The sequence below is a fragment of the Stenella coeruleoalba genome (genome assembly GCF_951394435.1).
Source record: "Stenella coeruleoalba genome assembly, chromosome: 4".
Lineage (NCBI taxonomy): Eukaryota > Metazoa > Chordata > Mammalia > Artiodactyla > Delphinidae > Stenella > Stenella coeruleoalba.
The window spans coordinates 47894531-47918298 of record NC_137149.1 but is presented as its reverse complement, the minus strand read 5'-3'; the positions used below and the strand labels follow the sequence as shown (position 1 = coordinate 47918298).

Sequence of the window (23768 nt, the reverse complement as noted above, 5' to 3'; positions counted from 1 at the left end):
CAAAGGGCAAAGGATCTGAATCGACATTTTTCCAAAGAAGATATAAAAATGGCCAACGTACACATGAACAGATGCTCAACATCACTAGCTATTAGGAAAATGAAAATCAAAAGCACATGGAGAAACCACTTCACACCCACTAGGATGGCTATAATAAAAAACACATAAAAACAACTGTTGGCAAGGAAGTAGAGAAATTAGAACCCTCGTGAACTACTGCAGGAATATAAAATGGTGTATTCACTGTAGAAAAAGAAAGTCAGGCAGTTCCTCAGAAGGTTAAATGGAGAGTTACCATATGACTCAGCAATTTCACTTCTAGGAATATACCTGAGAAAAATGAGAACATAAGTCCATGCAAAACTTGCACTAGATTGTTCATAGCAGCATTATTCATAATACCTAAAAAGTGGAAACAACCTAAATGCCCAGCAAGTGGTGAAAAGATCAATAATGTACTACGTACAATGGAGTATTATTCAGCAATAAAAAAAAGAATGAATTAGTGATAAATGCTGTAACATGGATAAACCTTGAAAACATTATGCTAAGTGAATAAAGCCAGTCACAAAAGACTCTATGATTGTATGATCCACAAAAACAGTATGTTCTATTTATACTTACTTTCTAGAATAGATAATTGTACGACATGCTTAGGGTTGGGGTGTTAAGGAGAAATGGAGGGGTACAAGGGTTTGTGGGGAGAGCAGGGCAAAGAAGATGTTCTAAAATTGATTGTGCTGATTGTTGCACAACTGTGAGTACACTAAACACCATTGATTCCACTCAATACAATTCAAAGGGTGAAATGTGTGGTACCTGAATTATATCTCAATAAAGCTGTTATTAAAAAAAACAGGAAAAGTAACAATGAGTACTTCGTACATGAAAAGTAATATACATAAATTATCTCATTTACTCATTGAAGCAAGCCTCCCTATGAAATGGGGACATTTTTAACACCATTTTACAGGCAAGAAAACCAAAACTTAGAGGTACAGTTTGTGGGTGGGATAGTTGTGAAACATATTAGTACATATATATTTTATATGTATTATAACATGTAATTATGCAGTATATATAAAATGCTACTACTCTATAAAATAAATATATTTTAAAAACATTTTTTTAAATAGTGATCATCAGTATAGTTTTCTTACCTGTAGCTAATTTTTTAGATCCCCTCATTCTTGCTCAGGAACCTATTCTCAGGTAACCCGTGGCCCTCTCTAAACCTCCCTTCCTATGCAGTTTTGTGTGTAAATGCCCCCATCCCCACCCCAGAGAAAGGGTGTCTGAGTTGTCCCTGACATCAATTATGCAAGCTGAGATATTCAGGAGCAGAGAAGCTTCATGCAAAAATAACTGCTTAGTATATAACACCTGTCTCTAGTAAGTCCATTAACAATAGCTGGCATTTTCAATGCTTATAAGTACTCAGCTTTTTATGATATGCCTTTAATAAGCATTGTTTTATTCAGTCATTACAACAAATTGTTGAAGAGAGAGGTAAGGTGACCAAAGCATCCTGGTTTGCTGGGGATTTTCCCATTTTAGCACTGAAAATCCATGTCCCCAGAACCGCTTTAGTCCCAGGCAAACCAAAATGGTTGGTCAGCCTAGAGAGAGGATTCATATTGACTAACCTTCTCAACCAGGAATTTGACAGTGTGTATTGTTCTGTTTATTCAAAAATGAAAAAAAAAGTGTAATTTCTAACTCTTGCCCCCGTTTACAAGTTATTTTTGATGACATGTCATTTGTTGGTTGGATCACCTCGCTTCATGAAGAGAGGCTAAAGACATTCTCAGAATAGTAACCAAGTGTATTTTAGGATACATCAACAAAAGAGTTGATACAGTAATTAAGCACACCTGAAATCTGGTGTAAACTATAATTACACATTGCATAGAAACTTTTATATTGAACCAAAGAAAAACATATCTCCTATTTAAAATGTCAAACTGATCATTGTTCCTTATTGTTCTCTTGGCTACAGAGTGACATTTCCATGAAAACTCATTTCTGGTTTAGTGATACAGAGAAACACAATAGCTATTACCAATTATTTAGTTCCTACTGAGCTGTCCATAAAGGACTTGTGAAAGCAGTGGCATCAATTGATATTCCTTCCCTTCCTCTCCTGCCTGCTCTGTTTAAAGATAACATAGTCTGAATCTAGGTATGAAATTAATCTATCTTCAGGCTCTTGTCTCCAAAATGCAGTTCATACATCTCATACCAAAAGGAAGTTACTTCTCTTTGGGGCTTTCCACTAAAGTGAGAATTTAAAGTTTAAGATGTGCAAGAGAGGAGTAGTGTCTAGGCAATAAGCTTTCTGAATATTCTGTTTTTGTTTTTTTTTTTCAAAGTGTGTGGAAATTCTTTCTTTGAAGATAATGAGACCGGATGGATAGGTACAGTGGGGAGCTAGTTGCCTGGCTATACCTGTCAGAAGGTAAGCTGTCCCTCCGAAGATTTGTAGAGTGTCTAGCATGGTGCCTGGTACAATAAGCACTCGAGAAATGATAATCTTCCCTTCCTCGGGAAATACATGGAACTCAGTACTGTATGTTGAAGCTATTAAAAAGTAGGATTCATGAAGGTAGAGACTGAATATTTCTAGTCACTGCAGCCTCGGCATTGCCTAACAATGTGTAGCTAATAGGAATTCTTAGAAATATTTTATGAATTAATGAGTTTCTATGTCAAGGTGTATCTCACGAGGGGGAAATTGTGTGGTTTGCCAACAGGTAGTGTGGAGAATATGGAAAGTACTTCTCTCATTTTTAAGACAATCACTCATGAATCTGGTTAGAATATAGATAGCAGTCAAAGTGTAGCCCTAAGGGTAGGTCAATTTAGGGGCCAGGTGACTGAGAGCAAACACAGTGGAGCAGAGATCATCTCTCTCATGTACTCTTTGAGCAGCTTCATGTCTGTTACTGGGGGAAATTCATTGTCTCAGCAGTTGTTCAATCTCCCATTATTTTCTGAGAGCCCATTCCATTTCAAAAAAGATCACGGATATAAGAACATAATGAAAAATGCAATTACATACAAACCACCACGTTCTGAAAAGTAATTGTCACCTTCCTTATTGTTTCTAGAGCATCTGCTATTAAAACGTCATTCCCCAGAATTTATACCATCCATTATAGACTAAAATATAGTCTTAGAAAGAGATTAGAGTAATATTCTTTCCTTGGTTGATGAGTATTAGATCATCAACTTCCCTCGGCATCGTTTGTTCTAGTTCTCTCAAGTTGATTGGTGTATCTACTCAATCCCTTGTTTGAGCAAGTTTTGACATGTCCAGCAAAATTATGAAGAGACGGGCAAAATTGTGTGTTTAGTGGTATTTGGAATGAAATAATTTCTCCAGCAGATTCTTTAAATCTGGCTTTCCACACATAAACCGTGTGACATCTGATCTGCAACATTTCTAGGTGGCTTGATCCAGCTCTTGACCCATCTAAGCGCCCTCTCTAAGCTCCACAATGTCATTCCAGTACTTGATGGTGATGATGATGATAATAGTAATGAAAAACATTTACTGAGCACTTATTAGGACGTTGAAACTAATCTAGATGCTTAAAATATCTGAATCATTTTAATCTTCACAACCATCCTATAGGTTCTAGCATTGGTCCCTGATGGAGATGAACAAACTGAGTCTCAAAGAAGTAAAGTCAGTTGCTTGAGTTCACCCCACGAGGAAACAAATTCAAATGCAGGCATTCTAGCACAGGAGTGCACACTTCTAACCACTGCACTATGTGCTCTTTGTTCTGGTGTTCTTATTTCCTCCTAGAACCAGTATCCTGCAAGGAGCCTCAGACACTTATGTGAAGCACTCTGTACTTAACTCCTATCCCACCTGTATCCAGTTGCTCCTAGTACTGTCTTTTAACCTTGAGGGTCTGTATCAATGAAGTCCCAGCAAGCTCTGCTTTTTTTTTTTTTTTGCGGTACGCGGGCCTCTCACTGCTGTGGCCTTTCCCATCGCGGAGCACAGGCTCCGGACGCGCAGGCTCAGCGGCCATGGCTCACGGGCCCAGCCGCTCCGCAGCATGTGGGATCCTGCTGGACCGGGGCACGAACCCGTGTCTCCTGCATCGGCAGGCAGACTCTCAACCACTGTGCCACCAGGGAAGCCCCAAGGTCTGCTTTATTATGTCATTGAAACTATATGGAGGAAGTTTATCTTCAGGAAAGAGCAAAGGCACCCCTCCTAGTGCCAGGAATAACCCAGTAAATCAGTGTAAATTATGTTGCAGATATACAGAGTTAACAGTATTTGGCTGCAGCCTATTTTATCTCCCCTCCCAACCTTCTACCCAGGGAGCTCAGCCACTTAAAACACAAATTCCATACCCCCCAAACTACTTCTGTGTGATAGAGACATGGCCAGTTATTGTCATCTATAATTCACAGAATATATGATTAAATGTCTTTCTGACAATGCCAGTTGGCAAATCTTTTGGATCAATTCCTATCCCTTTGGATCACTGTGATTTGTGGACAGGCAAGAAATGGTCAGTGCATTATAATAGACATAGACTTAACAACACACCACGTGATGCGGTTTTACTGCTGCCTTTATCTTCTTGTACCCTGGGGTTAAATGTGTCTCTACTCTCTTGGCACGGTTCACATATTCCCACTGTTCACTGTTTCATGTTAAAGATGGATGATGTGAATTTACAATTAGAATCAGCTTGAATGACATTATTCATTCAACACATTTTTTTTTTTTTTTTTTTTTTTGCGGTACGCAGGCCTCTCACTGCCGCGGCCCCTCCCGCTGCGGAGCACAGGCTCCGGACGCGCAGGCCCAGTGGCCATGGCCCACGGGGGCCCAGCTACTCCGCGGCATGTGGGATCCTCCCAGACCAGGGCACGAACCCACGTCCCCTGCACCGGCAGGCAGACTCTCAACCACTGCGCCACCAGGGAAGCCCTCATTCAACACATATTTACTTAATAATTACAGTGTGCGAGTTACTAAGCTGAGGAAAGGAGTGGACAAAGAGATGAGTTTCCTATTCCCATGGAGCTTAAATCATAGTGTGGGGAGAAAGAACAACGGCGAGTCAGGGGAAGCACTTAACTAAACACTATGGTTTAATATAAGTTCTATGAGAAAAAAATAAACTAGGGTCATACAATAGATATCACCATGGAGGAGTAGGAAGGAGGTACAGTTAGATAAGTTAGAGATGACTTTTCTGATGGGGTGATATTTTAGATGAGACCTGAAAGATAAGGAGATAGACATGCAAAACTCTGGTGAAAGAGTATTCTAAATAAAGGAAAGAGGAAGCGCGAAGGCCCTGAGGCAGGGGTGAACTTTGCAAGCTTTTGTGGAGCAGCAAGAAGCCAGTGTGGCCTAGGATGGGATGGGATAAGGGGATGGAGAGTGGAATTAAAGGAGGTGTGAGAGGTAAGCATGTGCTGGATCACATGGAGCTTTGCAGGTAAGAAGTTATCTATTTATTATGTGCTTATTTACTTATTTGTAAGTAGTGTGAGAAGTCCTCAAGGCTCTTTAAAAAGGGCAGTGACCTTATCTAATTTAGGTTTTTGAAGGCTCTTCCCATTGTTGTGGTGAGACAAGGTAATATAGAACAAGAATGGAATCAGGGAAAACAATCTGTAGGAATTTGCATCAATCCAGATGAAATATGAGGATATTTTAACCACAGTATAATAGATAAGCCTGTAAAAGAATCAGCAAATATGCATGGAGGGATTCCTACTTGTCCTCTCGGCTTCTGCACACGTTCTTGCCTACGTTCTTTTTCTGAAACACTCCTCCACCCTCTTCCTTGCCTTGTTACTTCTACTTAGCCTTCAACCTAGATGTCAGTTTCTCCAGGGAGCCTTCCCTGATCCCCAAATTAAGATAAGTTACTTCATAGCAACTTACATTGCCCTTATCATGAAACTTACTGTCTTTCTGTATCTTTGCTTATCTCTGTTTCCAATTAGACAGTAAACTGCTTGAAGAAAGAGCTACAGCTTTGTCACTGTATTGGTTTGGTCAGGCTGCCATAATAAGATACCACAGATTGGGTGGCTTAAACAACAGAAATTTATTTCATCACAGTTCTGGAGACTGGAAGTTCAAGATCACGGTGTCTGCCAGTTTGATTTCTTCTGAGGCCTCTCTCTTTGGCGTGCAGACGGTGGCCTTCTTGCTGTGTCCTCACATGGTCTTTCTCTTGTCACACACATTTCTGGTGTCTATTTTGGTGTCCAAGTTTCCTCTTCTTATAAGGACATCTGTCATTGGATTAGGTCCCACCTGTATAACCTCCTTTTACCTTATTTATCTCTTTAAAGGCCCTGTCTCTAAATTCAGTCACATTCTGAGGTACTGGGAGTTAGGATTCAATATATGAGTTTTGGGGAGAAACAGTTCAGCCCATAATAGTCACTGTTGTATATACCCAGTATCTGGAACATTGTAGGCATTCATAAATATGTGATGAATTATATCTTATTTTAGAATTATTATCTTAATAATAATTATATCAAAGGGTGATGTCTCATTTACAACTCCAAGTATATTGATTCCTGGATGATCCAGGGTTTGAGCCATGGGTTCAGCTTCCTTTTCAATAGATAAAACATTAAGTGGCAGTAGGCTTCTTTATTACCGAGATTCAAAGATTACTCTAGGTGAAGATGTTACTATTTATTACCGAGATTCAAAGATTACTGTAGGTGAAGATGTTACTAACTCTTGAAATCTTCCATTAACACTCCATTTTTAGAGCAGGTTTCTAAAGTTTGAGCATTGGTCTGTTTTGAATAATAGATTGAACCATATACCCTCATAGTTAAAGTTGTATCCTGAGAGTGCATTCATTAACTCTACTAGATACTTTGTAATTTTAATTTTTACTTTGAATTTATTTGAATTTATTCATATGGCCCTCTTTGGTCATTATACTGATCCTTTGAAGCTGCCAATACAAGCCCTCACTATACTCAGTTTTCAGTTGGGTAATCTCTTTTTAACATAAACCTGGTCAGATCAGTGCCCTGCTTAAAACTCATCTATGTTTCTCATTGCTTTTCAAATGAAAGCCATAATCCTCACCACATAGTCTATGATGCCCTGAATGCTGTCATTTACCTCACTGGGCTCTTGGCCTGCCATTCTCTCTCCTGTCCCTTGAACATTCCAAGTGTTACAGTTTTTTAGTATGTGCTGTTATCTCTGTCAGGAAATCTGTCCTTCCGTCTCTTCTCATCCTACATTCATCTAGGTTATACAATATTTTCTTAAGACAACTTTTTGAGATATCTCCCCTTCCCTCAAACTAGTTGCTATGTTCCATTGGTCTGGGCTGCCTTAGCTCCTGCGAATTCTCCTGCATCCTTTACAACACTTTGATACTTTCAATTATTAACTTAAATACATATGTTTGACTAATGCATGCCTCCATGTTAGACTGTCAACAACACCTGGGAGTTACTGGGTCTCTTTTTTTTCACTGCTGTATCTCCAGGGCTTATCTACTTGAACACTTAGTTGGTGTTCAATGAATTGCTATTGATGGAAACTAAATCTGGCAGTAACGGAAACATTAATTTACTCATTGGTAATTCCAAAATGGTAAGAAGATTGAAATGCCAGTCTCTCAATTCCATTGTGCTCTCTGACATGGTTATAAATAGTTAATTTTGGGGAGACTATGAAACCCAAGTAAGATTTTAAAACTAAGAATAAATCAACTATAATGAATTCAAAATTTTAACTTACCTGCACTGATCATCAATTCAATGGGAAAGCTCTATTACACATGACCCATGATTTTCCCCTAAGTTTACATTTTACCTCTTTATCTTTTATTGGGGTGGGGGGAATAAGATGAATGTAATTAAAATTCTCAGTCTCAGTGATTTCAGTGGCAAAACTCAACATAACCTTAAAAGATTTTAGAAAAGAAATCTACTGTTATTCTCACTATGTACATGAATCACCCAAGAATGCCAAGTACTTTTATAAAAGCTAAGGAAGGGCTTTGCTGGTGGCGCAGTGGTTGAGAGTCCGCCTGCCGATGCAGGGGATGCGGGTTCGTGCCCTGGTCCGGGAAGATCCCACATGCCGCGGAGCGGCTGGGCTCGTGAGCCATGGCCTCTGAGCCTGCGCGTCCGGAGCCTGTGCTCCGCAACGGGAGAGGCCACAACAGTGAGAGGCCTGCGTACCGCAAAAAAAAAAAGCTAAGGAAAAATCCTACTTGGAGTGTAGATGCATATGAATGACAAAACTAGTCCCAAAATAGTATGTATCATTGCTAATCATTACAAATCTACTACCTGCCTGCAATACTGTGAAAACTATCCATTTCATGTTTCTTTCCTCCCGAAGAGACTCAGAGATCTTGAAAAAGTAAAATAAAAGCTTCAAGCTTAATTGGGTGACAGTGAAAAGGCAGAGAATTATTGTTTAAAGCTGAGTTTTCAATAAAGCCAGTGGGATAACTGGAAAAACTGACATATTGTACCTTCCCTCAAGCTGACATTTAGTTATTAATGAAGGGTCAGAATACCTCTTAGTTCTTTACTTAAACTCGTTGCCAAATCTGTAGACACTGACACTGTGGATCTCACCCACAGCTGCCTTTCACTACCAGTAAACAAGAGCTTTGACCCTTCAGATTAAAAGAAGCAAAACAGCAAACACACTTGAGCTTGCCTCCAAAGCTTAATAGGGCTGAGTTTAGAACAGGCACCTTTTGCCAAGTTTATCAAACGCCTCTTGCTGTACTGTAAGTCAGTGGGCTGTTCCTCAATCAATGACACAGATGAGAATATGGTATATATGTGAGTGGTGGGGAAAAGTACTGCACTGTGGAGAAAAGTGAGTTTTGGAGATTAGGTATAAATGAAATAGATATGTCCGATATAGTAAATAGTATGTAATCTATACCTAAAAATCTGATTTTTAATTCAAGTTAAAAAGTGTCTGACTTTCTTCACTCACAGCAAGTTGGTTGGAATAAGTTTTAGGATGTTCCATCTTTCTTAGCATTTTAATGAGTCATTCTTGGAAACCAACCCATCAATAATCATCAAAAAATCCTCAAATTAAAAGTGATCTATACTTTACCTTGGGTGTAGAAGTAATATATAGAATCCCTCAGTCACTCTCCCTCTCCTTCTCCCTCTCTTTCTCTCTCTCTCTCTCACACGCGCGCGCACACACACACACACACACACACACCAAGGGTGAAGGACAGATAAACTATATACTTTTTCCAGTTGTTGAGGCCATCTCTACTTAAGAATCAAAATACTTAAGATCAAAGTAAATACAACATTAACAAAATTTGATATTGGCTAAACAGAATAGAATCCATCAATATCTCTATAGTATCATCTAAGGAATCTATTCAACAACTATATATGAAGCACCTCCTGTATATCAGACAAGGAGACAAAAGAAGCACATGGTATGGTAGGATGAGCTTAGGTTTTAGAGTCTCGCAGTTTTACAACATAGGCCCTGCCTTTTCCTGATTCTGTAACAGTGAGAAAATTGTGGCCCTCCATCTTCTCATCTGTAAAATGGGAATAATAAGAGTATCTATCACCAGTAATAACTGTAAATATGAAAAAGTTAACGTGTGCAAGGAAATTGCCCTGTGCTTCGTCACAGATGATCCACAAGTAGAAAATTTTCATTTTTCCTTCTTAGATACTAGGATGCAATGAAGACCCTGTCCCTGAGGTCAAGTAGGTCTATAAGTAGGAGGGGGGAGGGGGAAGCAGAAATACATATTACAATATGAAATGCAGATGCCATAGTAAAAGTATTTACAAAATTTCCACAGAGCAAGGTCAAGCATAAATCTTTCTGAATGGGTTATATAAGAAGAGTTAAGGTGGGCGTATGTTGCAGAACTGTCCCTTGAAGGACGAAAGAGTTAAATAAATAATTATTTACCATCTATTGGGTACAAGGTTGTATGCCAGGATGCTACAAAAGCATAAAAATGGCTTATACATTGCTGGTGTGATCATAAATTGGTATAATCACTTGAGAAAGTAGCATGGAAGAAAGTAGTAATATTGAAAAAAAGGTGTGATTCAGTGTCTAAAAAAGAATTTCCTTTATAGGAATTTGCCCTAGAGAAACTCTCCCACATAGAAGTAAAAGGAGATTCAATACAGCAGTTTTTAAAGTGTCTAGTGAGAGGTGTGAAGTCACTTGAGGATTTTGAATAGGTTAATGACACAATATGACGTACATTTTAAAAGGATCCATCTGACTCCATTGAGAATAGGTTTTGGGAGTCTCCAAGGAGATCACATGTAGACCAGTTGGAAGACTGTTTAATAATCCAGGTGAGACATGTGGTACCTTGGTCTGGGGGTGGAGGTAACAGTAGAGATAGTGGGAAGTAGATGGATTCTGGATATATTTTGAAGATACAGCCAATGATATTCACATTGTGGTAAATTCATACAATGACACTATTCAACAGTTAAAAAGAATGAAGTAGGCTGATAATCTAAAGATTCTAGAAATCTCAAAAATAATGAACACCAAAACTAATATATATAATAATTCTATTCTCTGATAGAATTTATATGAATCAAGAAACCCCTCACAATACTATACATGCATAGATACATGTCTATACTATATGCATATCTATATGCATAGATACAGTTTTAAAATGGATTATAAGGATACACAATAAATTCACTGAGTGATCTTACCTATGGGCAGAGTAGAAAGGGAGAAGAAATTAGACTGGAAAGAAGGAAAAAAAGAAGGAAAAAAATGATTTCTACTATATTTTTAAAAAAATTTAAAAATTGTTAATAAATGTTATGAGGGCAGCTATGTAGTGTGTATACAAGTAGTTTGCCACATTTCTTTTCTACATTTTAAGAAAATTAAAAAAAAAAGAATATAGTGATAAATAAGGCTAAATCCCTTATTTATCACTATATCACTTAGGGATCTATAAATACAAGGCAATTCATCTTAAGGGACATCTGGAAACTATTTTTAAATGCTATGAGGGTTGAAAATGTGACCTGATCAAATGTGACTGGGAGGGAATAGGGCAGGTTTTAGGTGGTTCATAAATATTTGGTAATATTTCAAAAGGTAAAAATGCAAGAGAGTAATTGTGTCAGAATGAAAACAAGAGGAAAGACAGGAAACCACAGGCCAACTTTTGAAAAGAGCCTTGACTTTCAGTTTATAGAATTTAGACCCAATTGATGAAGGCTCTCTACCCACATCCCACCCTCTAAAAAGAGAGAGCTGATTTCTATCACTGCCACTGTAAGATAATATTGTGCAGCAAATGTTTTTAAAAATGCATCCATTGGAGCATTTTTATTAAAGGAATTTATTACGGTTGCAGATACCAAGAGATACTGGGAAAAAAACATTAAAAATAGATAGCACTAACTTTTTGTTAACCAAGGAGTAAGATATATGAAAGTTTGAAATCTTAAGATTTTCAGAGAACAAAATTGAGCTGAAAGAGCTCAATCTGAGCGTTCCACTAGGTTTAAGCTAAGAGAATTATGTGGTAATTTGACGATCATCTCAGGAATTGACTTCTAAATCTGCAGGCTATTAAGTGTAACCCAGGCAGCAATTCAAGATCAAGTTTAAAGCATGTGAAATACTTGGAGTGAAGTGAATGTTTGAGCAAGCTGGTTAAACAAGGATATTGATGCAGGTTGCCTCCCAGCCGTATAGTAAATATCACCACCACCCCCATCGCTACCTCCACAAACAGACTACCGTCTCCCAGTGAAACACTCATTGCTCAGCCTTGGGTACTGCTGGCAAGTTCAGCAGTCAAACTGAAGGTTAGGAATGTGAGGTATCATCATTTAGAAGTCTGGCTTACAAAAATTAATGGACACACAACTCACTTCTTTCACCAGTATCCCAACCAGAGGAGTTGTAATATGCTTTAAAGGGCATGAAAAACAACTGTGCTACTGAAGCTTTGTCTCAGTTTCTGAATCTTTATATCCATGTGGCATTAATTTATCACTTCCTTTTTTATGTGCTTAATATTCTGACACATCGCTTTATAAACTCGAATGGTAACAACCAACAATAAGGTAGAATGAGGTACCAATACCGTGCAATGATGTGGTGTCTGCAACTTCAGACCTGAGTTTCTAGTTTTTTCCTCCCTCAGCAGATCCTTTGTATAAAAAGATCTGATACAGGGCTTCCCTGGTGGCGCAGTGGTTGAGGGTCCGCCTGCCGATGCAGGGGACACGGGTTCGTGCCCCGGTCCGGCAGGATCCCACATGCCGCGGAGTGGCTGGGCCCGTGAGCGATGGCCGCTGAGCCTGCACGTCCGGAGCCTGTGCTCCGCAACGGGAGAGGCCACAACGGTGAGAGGCCCATGTACCACACACACAAAAAAGATCTGATACAAATATTTTATTTCAGTAAATTATCCTTATATTTACTATATAGTTATTTAAACCTTGTTGATAATTAATGGCCACGGGAGCTAGAAAGCAGGAGTATTTTGTATTATTCTTTTTAGTAATCATCTCTGAATGCCCATCACCATTTATTTGTCATAGCTGGACTTTGTCTATAAATAGCTCTGTGAAATGATGGACAGTATTCAAGGCTTGTTGGCATGGAATCAATACGTAGCAAAAGGAACCATATGAATCAATTACATTGTCCCTGGCAGGGTTACCATGGAAGCCCTAGCTCCTGATTCCACCTTACGTCTCCTGTCTGGGTAGTATTCTCTGCGTATCTTTAATTAGAATAGATGCAATTTATTTAGTAATGGAAAGCTTACTTTAGTGAGTTTTGTGAAGGTGTCAGACAGAATTCAACCAGCCATGCATATTCAGAGAAGACTAATGTGAAAATGCAAATGCTTCTTCTAATTTAATTCCTTACTTTTAAAAAGAGGGCTCTCCAATCTTGGAAGGTAGCTTCCTTTGATGGTAAAGAAATTACGTTTGATACTCCATCTTTACTCAGACACAAAAGCAGTAGTTCTTAAAATAACCTCTTCTGCTGTGGATATAATAATCTGCTATATGCGATTATTCAGTTACTCTGGCATTTCTTAGTGTTAATCTTGCCTGCAACAGCTTTGCTTTGGACATAAGCCACAGGGCCAAACGTGAATAATTACTGAGTTGCACTGTGTGCCTGGCCTTGTGGGGAGATAAAGACACACACCTGTTTTCCAGGCATGAACGAACAAGCTGCGGAGAAAAAGGAAAATAGGCAAATCTAACACAGAATAAGCTTCATAGTGCAGGTCTGCAGGGGATGCTTTAACTAAACAGAGGAAGAGCCAGAAATTCAGCAAGACGTGGTGGATGGGGACATGCAGAACGCACTTTACTGGGAAGATGTGCTTGAGATGAATCTAGAAGGATAGGCTGCAACTGGCTAGCCAGATGAGGTGCGGGAGGGAAAAATGGCCAGAAGGAAAAGTATATGCAAAGACAGGGATTACTTGAAAGACCAGGATGCGTTTGAGAAACTACAGATATACAGGCTGTCAGGACTGGAGAAATGCTTTGTATGGTCTAGCATCGAAGCTGGACACAGATCATGAAAGAACTTGCATAATACTGTCGTCAGGTTCTCGGTTTTATTTTGAAGGCAGTGATTGGGAAATACTTATGCTTTAAGAAAAAGTAACATGTTGCCATGTGGGAAGAAGTATACTAGTTTTTTTTTTTTAACATTTTTATTGGAGTATAATTGCTTTACAATGTTGTGTTAGTTTCTGCTGTATAACAAAGAAAATCAGCTATATGTATACATATATCCCCATATCCCCTCCCTCTTGTGTCTCCCTCCCACCCTCCCGATCCCACCCCTCTAGGTGGTCACAAAGCACCAAGCTGATCTTCCCGTACGATGCAGCTGCTTCCTACTAGCTATCTATTTTACATTTGTTAGTGTATATATGTCAATGCTATTCTCTCATTTCGTACCAGCTTACCATTCCCCCCTCCCTGTGTCCTCAAGTCCATTCTCTATGTCTGCATCTTTATTCCGGTCTTGCCCCTACGTTCATCAGAACGATTTTTTCTTAAGATTCCATATATATCAAAAGATTCATATATATATCAAAAGATTCCACCTTTTGATTCCATATTTATGTGTTAGCATACGGTATTTGTTTTTCTCTTTCTGACTTACTTCACTCTGTATGACAGACTCTAGGTCCATCCACCTCACTACAGATAACTCAATTTTGTTTCTTTTTATGGCTGAGTAATATTCCATTGTATATATGTGCCACATCTTCTTTATCCATTCATCTGTTGATGGACACTTAGGTTGCTTCCATGTCCTGGCTATTGTAAATAGAGCTACAATGAACATTGTGGTACATGACTCTTTTTGAATTATGGTTTTCTCAGGGTATATGCCCAGTAGTGGGATTGCTGGGTCATACAGTAGTTCTATTTTTAGTTTTTTAATGAACCTTCATACTGTTCTCCATAGTGGCTGTATCTATTTACATTCCCACAAACAGTGCAAGAGGGTTTCCTTTTCTCCACACCCTCTCCAGCATTTATTGTTTGTAGATTTTTTTGATGATGGCCATTCTGACTGGTATGAGGTGATACCTCATTGTAGTTTTGATTTGCATTCCTCTAATGATTAGTGATGTTGAGCATCCTTTCACATGTTTGTTGGCAATCTGTATATCTTCTTTGGAGAAATGTCTATTTAGGTCTTCTGCCCATTTTTGGACTGGATTGTTTGTTTCTTTAATATTGAGCTGCATGAGCTGCTTGTATATTTTGGAGATTAATCCTTTGTCCGTTGATTTGTTTGCAAATATTTTCTCCCATTCTGAGGGCTGTCTTTTCATCTTGTTTATGGTTTCCTTTGCTGCGCAAACGCTTTTAAGTTTCATTAGGTTTCATTTGTTTATTTTTTTTTAATTTCCATTTCTCTAGGAGGTGGGTCAAAAAGGATCTTGCTATGATTTATGTCATAGAGTGTTCTTCCTTTGTTTTCCTCTAAGAGTTTGATAGTGTCTGGCCTTACATTTAGGTCTTTAATCCATTTTGAACTTATTTTTGTGTATGGTGTTAGGGAGTGTTCTAATTTCATTCTTTTACGTGTAGCTGTCCAGTTTTCCCAGCACCACTTGTTGAAGAGGCTGTCTTTTCTCCACTGTATATTCTTGCCTCCTTTATCAAACAGAGGTGACCACACGTGCCTGGGTTTATCTCTGGGCTTTCTATCCTGTTCCATTGATCTATATTTCTGTTTTTGTGCCAGTACCATACTGTCTTGATTACTGTAGCTTTGTAATATAGTCTGAAGTCAGGGAGCCTGATTCCTCCAGCTCCATTTTTCTATCTCAAGATTGCTTTGGCTATTTGGGGTCTTTTGTGTTTCCATACAAATTATGAAATTTTTTGTTCTAGTTCTGTGAAAAATGCCATTGGTGGTTTGATAGGGATTGCACTGAATCTGAAGATTGCTTTGGGTAGTATAGTCATTTTCACAATGTTGATTCTTCCAATCCAAGAACATGGTATATCTCTCCATCTGTTTGTATCATCTTTAATTTCTTTCATCAATGTCTTACAGTTCTCTGCATACAGGTGTTTTGTCTCCCTAGGTAGGTTTATTCCTAGGTATTTTATTCTTCTTGTTGCATTGGTAAATAGGAGTGTTTCCTTAATATCTCTTTCACATTTTTCATTAGTGTATAGGAATGCAAGAGATTTCTGTGCATTAATTTTGTATCCTGTTACTGTACCAAATTCATTGATGAGCTCTAGTAGTTTTCTGGTAGCATCTTTAGGATTCTCTGTGTATAGTTAGTATCATACCATCTGCAAACAGTGACAGCTGTATTTCTTCTTTTCCGATTTGGATTCCTTTTATTTCTTATTCTTCTCTGATTGCTGTGGTTAAAACTTCGAAAACTATGTTGAATAATAGTGGTGAGAGTGGGCATCTTTGTCTTCTTCCTGATTTTAGAGGAAATGGTTTCAGTTTTTCACCATTGAGAATGATGCTGGCTGTGAGTTTGTCATATATGACCTTTATTATGTTAAGTTCCCTCTATGCCTACTTTCTGGAGAGTTCTTATCATAAATGGGTGTTGAATTTTGTGGAAAGCTTTTTCTGCATCTTTTGAGATTATCATATGGCTTTTATCCTTCCGTTTGTTAATATGGTGTATCACATCGATGGATTTGCATATATTGAAGAATCCTTAGAAGCATACTAGTTTTAGCAAAACTTTTCAAGTGGCAAATTTTTGGCACTGTTATTGTTTCAAACTCCTTTACACTTAAAATTGTTATCTATAACAAAAATTTTGAAAGAAGAAAAATAAGTTGGACAATAATAATTTGGACAGAAGGTATATCTGTACTTTTAGTGAAAAGTACACAAAAATTTTTCCCAGGGATTAAGCTATTCCTGAGTAGAAGCTAGAAGCCGAAGGATTAGACTGATTTCAAGGAGATGAGATATCCTGGCTACCTGTTTTTTTGTTTTTGGAATCCCTCCTCCCTCGGGGGGGACACTCTGACTTGGCAGGTGAAATACCTTTTAGAATGTGGGACTTTTTCACTCCCCCACACTCTACTGAGAAGGCTAATAATTGTAATTATTTAATACACAATAAAATGCCCTACACTGGACCTAAGCCCTCTGCATACATTTCCCATGTTATCTTTACCACTGCACTGTGAGGACATTGTCAGTCCCTCAGTTTATAGATGAAGAAACTGAGGCTCAGAAAATAGAAATAAATGCCCCAAGGTCAACCACCCTAGCTGAGAAGAGGTGAACTGGTATTTCAGCCCAGGCTGGTTTTACTTCAGAGCTCTATTCTTATTCCACTGTGGAGGGGCTCAGCTTCCACAGACATTCTTGGATGCAGTCAGGTACCCATGTACCACCCTGTTAGACTATATGACTCAGGGTGAGACAGACTGTAAAGAAAACAAACATAAAAAGCTACATTCTGTGGTCTTTATGACTAATATACCTCCAGAAACTTCTGTTTTGAATACTTGAGTAACCCATCTGCAAGCTGTTGGGAAATTTAAATCTGCATGAAGTTTACTACACTCCTTAAATTAACACACTAAGTGCTTTTCGTTCCCCATTACCTCTGAATTCTGTACCACTTCTTTTGTGTGTACAATGTGTAAGGGAAAAAATGAACGTAAAATAAGCTGTATTTCTACTGTCGCTAGGGCACTGTACAATCCTGAGGTAATCATGTTGTGGGCAAGTGGTTCTATTGCATTTACAAAAGGAAAACAGAATTAGCCTTGATGGTATAAATAACTCCAAGAGATGCTCTCCATGGTAGTGCTCGCTAGATGTGAATGGTGGGCAGGCCTGGGGCTCTCTGCCCAACCATCTCACCAGGCTGCACTCCTTTCCCAGGAAGCCAAAGCTAATATATCCAATGTCTCCCTCATGTCAGCCTGTCTCACAGGGTATGTCAAATGGGCATTAATCTAATCCCTTACTTTATATGAGATACATTTATTATCCTCATGTCAATAATGAAAAAGCCACTCCCTGATGAAAATAAGCTGCCGTCATTGTTTACAACAATCAATTAAGGTATCATGTACATACCATACAATTCATTTACTGGTTTTTTTTTAACATCTTTATTGGAGTATAACTGCTTTACAATGGTGTGTTAGTCTCTGATTTATAACAAAGTGAATCAGTTATACAAATACATATGTTCCCATATCTCTTCCCTCTTGCATCTCCCTCCCTCCCACCCTCCCTATCCCACCCCTCTAGGTGGTCAAAAAGCACCAAGTTGATTTCCCTGTGCTATGCAGCTGCTTCCCACTAGCTATCTATTTTACATTTGGTAGTGTATATATGTCCATGCCACTCTCTCACTGTGTCACAGCTTACCCTGCCCCCTCCCCATATCCTCAAGTCCATTCTCTACTAGGTCTGTGTCTTTATTCCCATCTTGCCCCTAGGTTCTTCATGACCTTTTTTTTTTTTCTTAGATTCCATATATATGTGTTAGCATATGGTATTTGTTTCTCTCTTTCAGACTTACTTCACTCTGTATGACAGACTCTAGGACCGTCCACTTCACTACACATAACTCAATTTCGTTTCTTTTTATGGCTGAGTAATATTCCATTGTATATATGGGCCACATCTTCTTTATCCATTCATCTGTTGATGGACACTTAGGTTGCTTCCATGTCCTGGATATTGTAAATAGAGCTGCAATGAACATTTTCATACATGTCTCTTTTTGAATTATGGTTTCCTCAGGGTATATGCCCAGTAGTGGGATTGCTGGGTCGGATGGTAGTTCTATTTTTAGTTTATTAAGGAACCTCCATACTGTTCTCCATAGTGGCTGTATCCATTTACATTCCCACCAACAGTGCAAGAGGGTTCCCTATTCTCCACACCCTCTCCAGCATTTACTGTTTGTAGATTTTTTGATGATGGCCATTCTGACTAGTGTGAGATGATATCTCACTGTAGTTTTGATTTGCATTTCTCAAATGATTAATGATGTCAAGCATTCTTTCATGTATTTGTTGGCAATCTGTATATCTTCTTTGGAGAAATGTCGATTTAGGTCTTCTGCCCATTTTTGGATTGGGTTGTTTGTTTTTTTGATACTGAGCTGCTTGTAAATATTGGAGGTTAATCCTTTGTCAGTTGCTTCATAGGCAAATATTTTCTCCCATTCTGAGGGTTGTCTTTTGGTTTTGTTTATGGTTTCCTTTGCTGTGCAAAAGCTTTTTAAGTTTCATTAGATCCCATTTGTTTATTTTTGTTTTTATTCCCATTTCTCTAGGAGGTGGGTCAAAAAGGATCTTGCTATGATTTATGTCCTAGAGTGTTCTGCCTATGTTTTCCTCTAAGACTTTGATAGTGTCTGGTCTTACATTTAGGTCTTTAATCTATTTTGAGTTTATTTTTGTGTATGGTGTTAGGGAGTGTTCTAATTTCATACTTTTACATATACTTGTCCAGTTTTCCCAGGACCACTTGTTGAAGAGGCTGTCTTTTCTCTACTGTATATTCTTGCCTCCTTTATCAAACAGAAGTGACCATACGTGCCTGGGTTTATCTCTGGGCTTTCTATCCTGTTCCGTTTATATTTCTGTTTTGGTGCCAGTACCATACTGTCTTGATTACTGTAGCTTTGTAGTATAGTCGGAAGTCCGGGAGCCTGATTCCTCCAGCTCCATTTATCTTTCTCAAGATTGCTTTGGCTATTCGGGTTATTTTGTGTTTCCATACAAATTGTGAAGTTTTTTGTTCTAGTTCTGTGAAAAATGCCAGTGGTAGTTTGATAGGGATTGCATTGAATCTGTAGATTGCTTTGGGAAGTAGAGTCATTTTCACAATGTTGTTTCTTCCAATGCAAGTACATGGTATATCTCTCCATCTGTTTGTATCATCTTTAATTTCTTTCATCAGTGTCTTATAATTTTCTGCATACAGGTCTTTTGTCTCCTTAGGTAGGTTTATTCCTAGATATTTTATTGTTTTTGTTGCAATGGCAAAAGGGAGTGTTTTCTTAATTTCACTTTCAGATTTTTCATCATTAGTGTACAGAAATGCTAGAGATTTCTGTGCATTAATTTTGTATCCTGCTACTTTACCAAATTCATTGATTAGCTCTAGTGGTTTTCTGGCAGCATCTTTAGGATTCTCTATGTACAGTATCATGTTATCTGCAAACAGTGACAGCTTTACTTCTTCTTTTCTGATTTGGATTCTTTTATTTCTTTTTCTTCTCTGATTGCTGTGGCTAAAACGTCCAAAACTATGCTAAATAGTATTGAGAGTGGGCAACCTTGTCTTATTCCTGATTTTAGAGGAAATGGTTTCAGTTTTTCACCATTGAGGATGATGTTGGCTGTGGTTTTGTCATATATGGCCTTTATTATGTTGAGGAAAGTTCCCTCTATGCCTACTTTCTGGAGGGTTTTTATCATAAATCGGTGTTGAATTTTGTCGAAAGCTTTCTCTGCATCTATTGAGATGATCATATGGTTTTTCTCCTTCAATTTGTTAATACAGTGTATCACATTGTTTGATTTGTGTATATTGAAGAATTCTTGCATTCCTGGGATAAACCCCACTTGATCATGGTGTATGATCCTTATAATGTGCTGCTGAACACTGTTTGCTAGTATTTTGTTGAGGATTTTTGCACCTATGTTCATCACTGATACTGGCCTGTAGTTTTCTTTCTTTGTGACATCTTTTTCTGGTTTTGGTATCAGGGTGATGGTGGCCTCATAGAATGGGTTTGGCCTCATAGAATGGGTCTGCTATATTTTGGAAGACTTTGAGAAGGATAGGTGTTATCTCTTTTCTAAATGTTTGATAAAAGTCGCCTGTGAAGCCATCTGGTCCTGGGCTTTTGTTTGTTGGAAGATATTTTTTTTTTTTTTTTTTTTTTTTTTGCAGTATACCGGCCTCTCACTGCTGTGGCATCTCCCGTTGTGGAGCACAGGCTCCAAATGCGCAGGCTCAGCAGCCATACCTCACAGGACTAGCCACTCCGCGGCATGTGGGATCTTCCTGGACCGGGGCACGAACCGTGTCCCCTGCATCGGCAGGCGGACTCTCAACCACTGCGCCACCAGGGAAGCCCTTGTTGGAAGATTTTTAATCACAGTTCCAATTTCAGTGCTTGTGATTGGTCTGTTCATATTTTGTATTTCTTCCTGGTTCAGTCTCGGAAGGTTGTGCATTTCTAAAAATTTGTCCATTTCTTCCAGGTTGTCCATTTTATTGGCATACAGTTGCTTGTAGTAATCTCTCATGATCCTTTGTATTTCTGCAGTGTCAGTTGTTACTTCTCCTTTTTCATTTCTAATTCTGTTGATTTGAGTCTTCTTCCTATTTTCTTGGTGAGTCTGGCTAATGGTTTATCAATTTTGTTTATATTCTCAAAGAACCAGCTTTTACTTTTATTGATCTTTGCTATTATTTCCTTTATTTCACTTTCATTTATTTCTGATCTGATCTTTATGATTCCTTATGCTAAATTTGGGTGTTTTTTGTTCTTTTTTCTCTAATTTCTTTAGAGGTTAGGTTGTTTGAGATGTTTCTTGTTCCTTAAGGTAGGATTGTATTGCTATAAACTTCCCTCTTAGAACTGCTTTTACTGCATCCCATAGGTTTTTGGGTCGTCAGGTTTTGATTGTCATTTGTTTCTTGGTATTTTTTGATTTCCTCTTTGATTTCTTCAGTGATCTCTTGGTTATTAAGTAGTGTACTGTTTAGCCTCCATGTGTTTGTATTTTTTACAGATTTTTTTCCTGTAATTGATATCTAGTTTCATAGCGTGGTCGGAAAAGATACTTGATACAATTTCAACTTTCTTAATTTTCCCAAGGCTTGATTTGTGACCCAAGATATGATCTATCCTGGAGAATATTCCATGAGCACTTGAGGAGAAAGTGTATTCTGTTGTTTTTGGATGGAATGTCCTACAAATATTACTTAAGTCCATCTCGTTTAATGTATCTTTTAAAGCTTGTGTTTCCTTATTTATTTTCATTTTCGATGATCTCTCCATTGGTGAAAGTGGGATGTTAAAGTCCCATACTATGATTGTGTTATTGTCAACTTCCCATTTTATGGATGTTAGTATTTGCCTTATGTATTGAGATGCTCCTATGGTGGGTGCATAAATATTTACAATTGTTATATCTTCTTCTTGGATCAATCCCTTCATCATTATGTAGTGTCCTTCTTTGGCTCTTGTAATAGTCTTTATTTTAAAGTCTATTTTGTCTGATATGAGAATTGCTACCCCAACTTTCTTTTGATTTCCATTTGCATGGCATATCTTTTTCCATCCCCTCACTTTCAGTCTGTATGTGTCCCTAAGTCTGAAGTTGATCTCTTGTAGACAGCATATATGCAGGTGTTGTTTTTGTATCCATTCAGCTAGTGTGTTTCTTTTGGTTGGACCATTTAATCCATTTACATTAAAGTAATTATCAATATGTATGTTCCTATTACCATTTTCTTAATTGTTTTGGGTTTGTTATTGTAGGTCTTTGCCTTCTCCTGTGTTTCCTGCCTAGAGAAGTTCCTTTAGCATTTGTTGTAAAGCTGGTTTGGTGGTGCTGAATTCTCTTAGCTTTTGCTTATCTGTAAAGGTTTTAATTTCTCCAAATCTGAGTGAGATCCTTGCTGATTAGAGTAATCTTGGTTGTAGGTTTTTCTCCTTCATCAGTTTAAATATGTCCTGCCACTCCCTTCTGGCTTGCAGAGTTTCTGCTGAAAGATCAGCTGCTAACCTTATGGGGATTCCCTTGTGTGTTATTTGTTGGTTTTCCCTTGCTGCTTTTAATATTTTTTCTTTATATTTACTTTTTGATAGTTTGATTAATATGTGTCTTGGCATGTTTCTCCTTGGATTTATCCTGTATGGGACTCTCTGTGCTTCCTGGACTTGATTAACTATTTCCTTTCCCATATTAGGGGAGTTTTCAACTATAATCTCTTCTAATATTTTCTCAGTCCCTTTCTTTTTCTCTTCTTCTTCTGGGACCCCTATAACTCTAATGTTGGTGTGTTTAATGTTGTCCCAGAGGTCTCTGAGATTGTCCTCAATTCTTTTCATTCTTTTTTGTTTATTCTGCCCTGCAGTAGTTATTTCCACTATTTTATCTTCCAGGTCACTTATCCATTCTCCTGCCTCAGTTATTCTGCTGTTGATCCCTTCTAGAGAATTTTTAATTTCATTTATTGTGTTGGTCATCACTGTTTGTTTTCTCTTTAGGTCTTCTAGGTCCTTGTTAAACGTTTCTTGTAAATTTCTGTATTCTATTTTCAAGATTTTGTATCATCTTTACTATCATTATTCTGAATTCTTTTTCAGGTAGACTGCCTATTTCCTCTTCATTTTTTAGGTCTGGTGGGTTTTTGCCTTGCTCCTTCATCTGCTATGTGTTTTTCTTTCTTCTCATTTTGCCTAACTTACTGTGTTTGGGGTCTCCTTTTTGCAGGCTGCAGGTTCATAGTTCCCATTGTTTTTGGTGTCTTCCCCCAGTGGCTAAAGTTGGTTCAGTGGGTTGTGTAGGCTTCCTGGTGGAGGGGACTAGTGCCTGTGTTCTGGAGGATGAGGCTGGATCTTGTCTTTCTGGTGGGGAAGTCCACGTCTGGTGGTGTGTTTTGGGGTGTCTGTGGCCTTATTATGATTTTAGGCAGCCTCTCTGCTAATGGATGGGGCTGTGTTCCTGTCTTGCTAGTTGTTTTGCATAGGGTGTCCAGCACTGTAGCTTGCCGGTCGTTGTGTAAATCTGGGTCTTGGCATTGAGATGGATATCTCTGGGAGATTTTCGCTGTTTGATATTATGTGGAGCTGGGAAGTCTCTTATGGACCAGTGTTCTGAACTTGGCTCTCCCACCTCAGAGGCACAGCCCTGGCGCCTGGCTGGAGCACCAAGAGCCTGTCATCCCCATGGCTCAGAAAAAAAGGGAGATGAAAGAAAGAAAGAAGATAAAATAAAATAAATAAAATAAAATGTTATTATAATAAAAAAAATTATTAAAAAAATTTTTAAAGTAATTTAAAAAAAACGGACAGACAGAACCCTAGGACAAATGGTGAAAGCAAAACTATACAGAAAAAGATCACACACAGAAGCATATACATACACACTCACAAAAAGTGAAAAAGGGAAAAATATATATATATCATTGGTCCCAAAGTCCACCTCCTCAATTTGGGATGATTCGT

The 23768-nt window shown here is 38.3% G+C and overlaps 1 protein-coding gene across 1 annotated transcript in view; it reads left to right on the top strand.

Annotated features, from left to right (window-relative positions):
* The first annotated feature begins 939 nt into the window (after window positions 1-939).
* The window catches only part of KCNIP4 (potassium voltage-gated channel interacting protein 4), a 628148-nt gene continuing 605319 nt past the window's right edge, over window positions 940-23768 (top strand). The window contains exon 1 of the mRNA XM_079921086.1: window positions 940-2458. The gene's annotated coding sequence lies outside the window, so the exon portion shown is untranslated. The remainder of the gene's footprint in view (window positions 2459-23768) is intronic.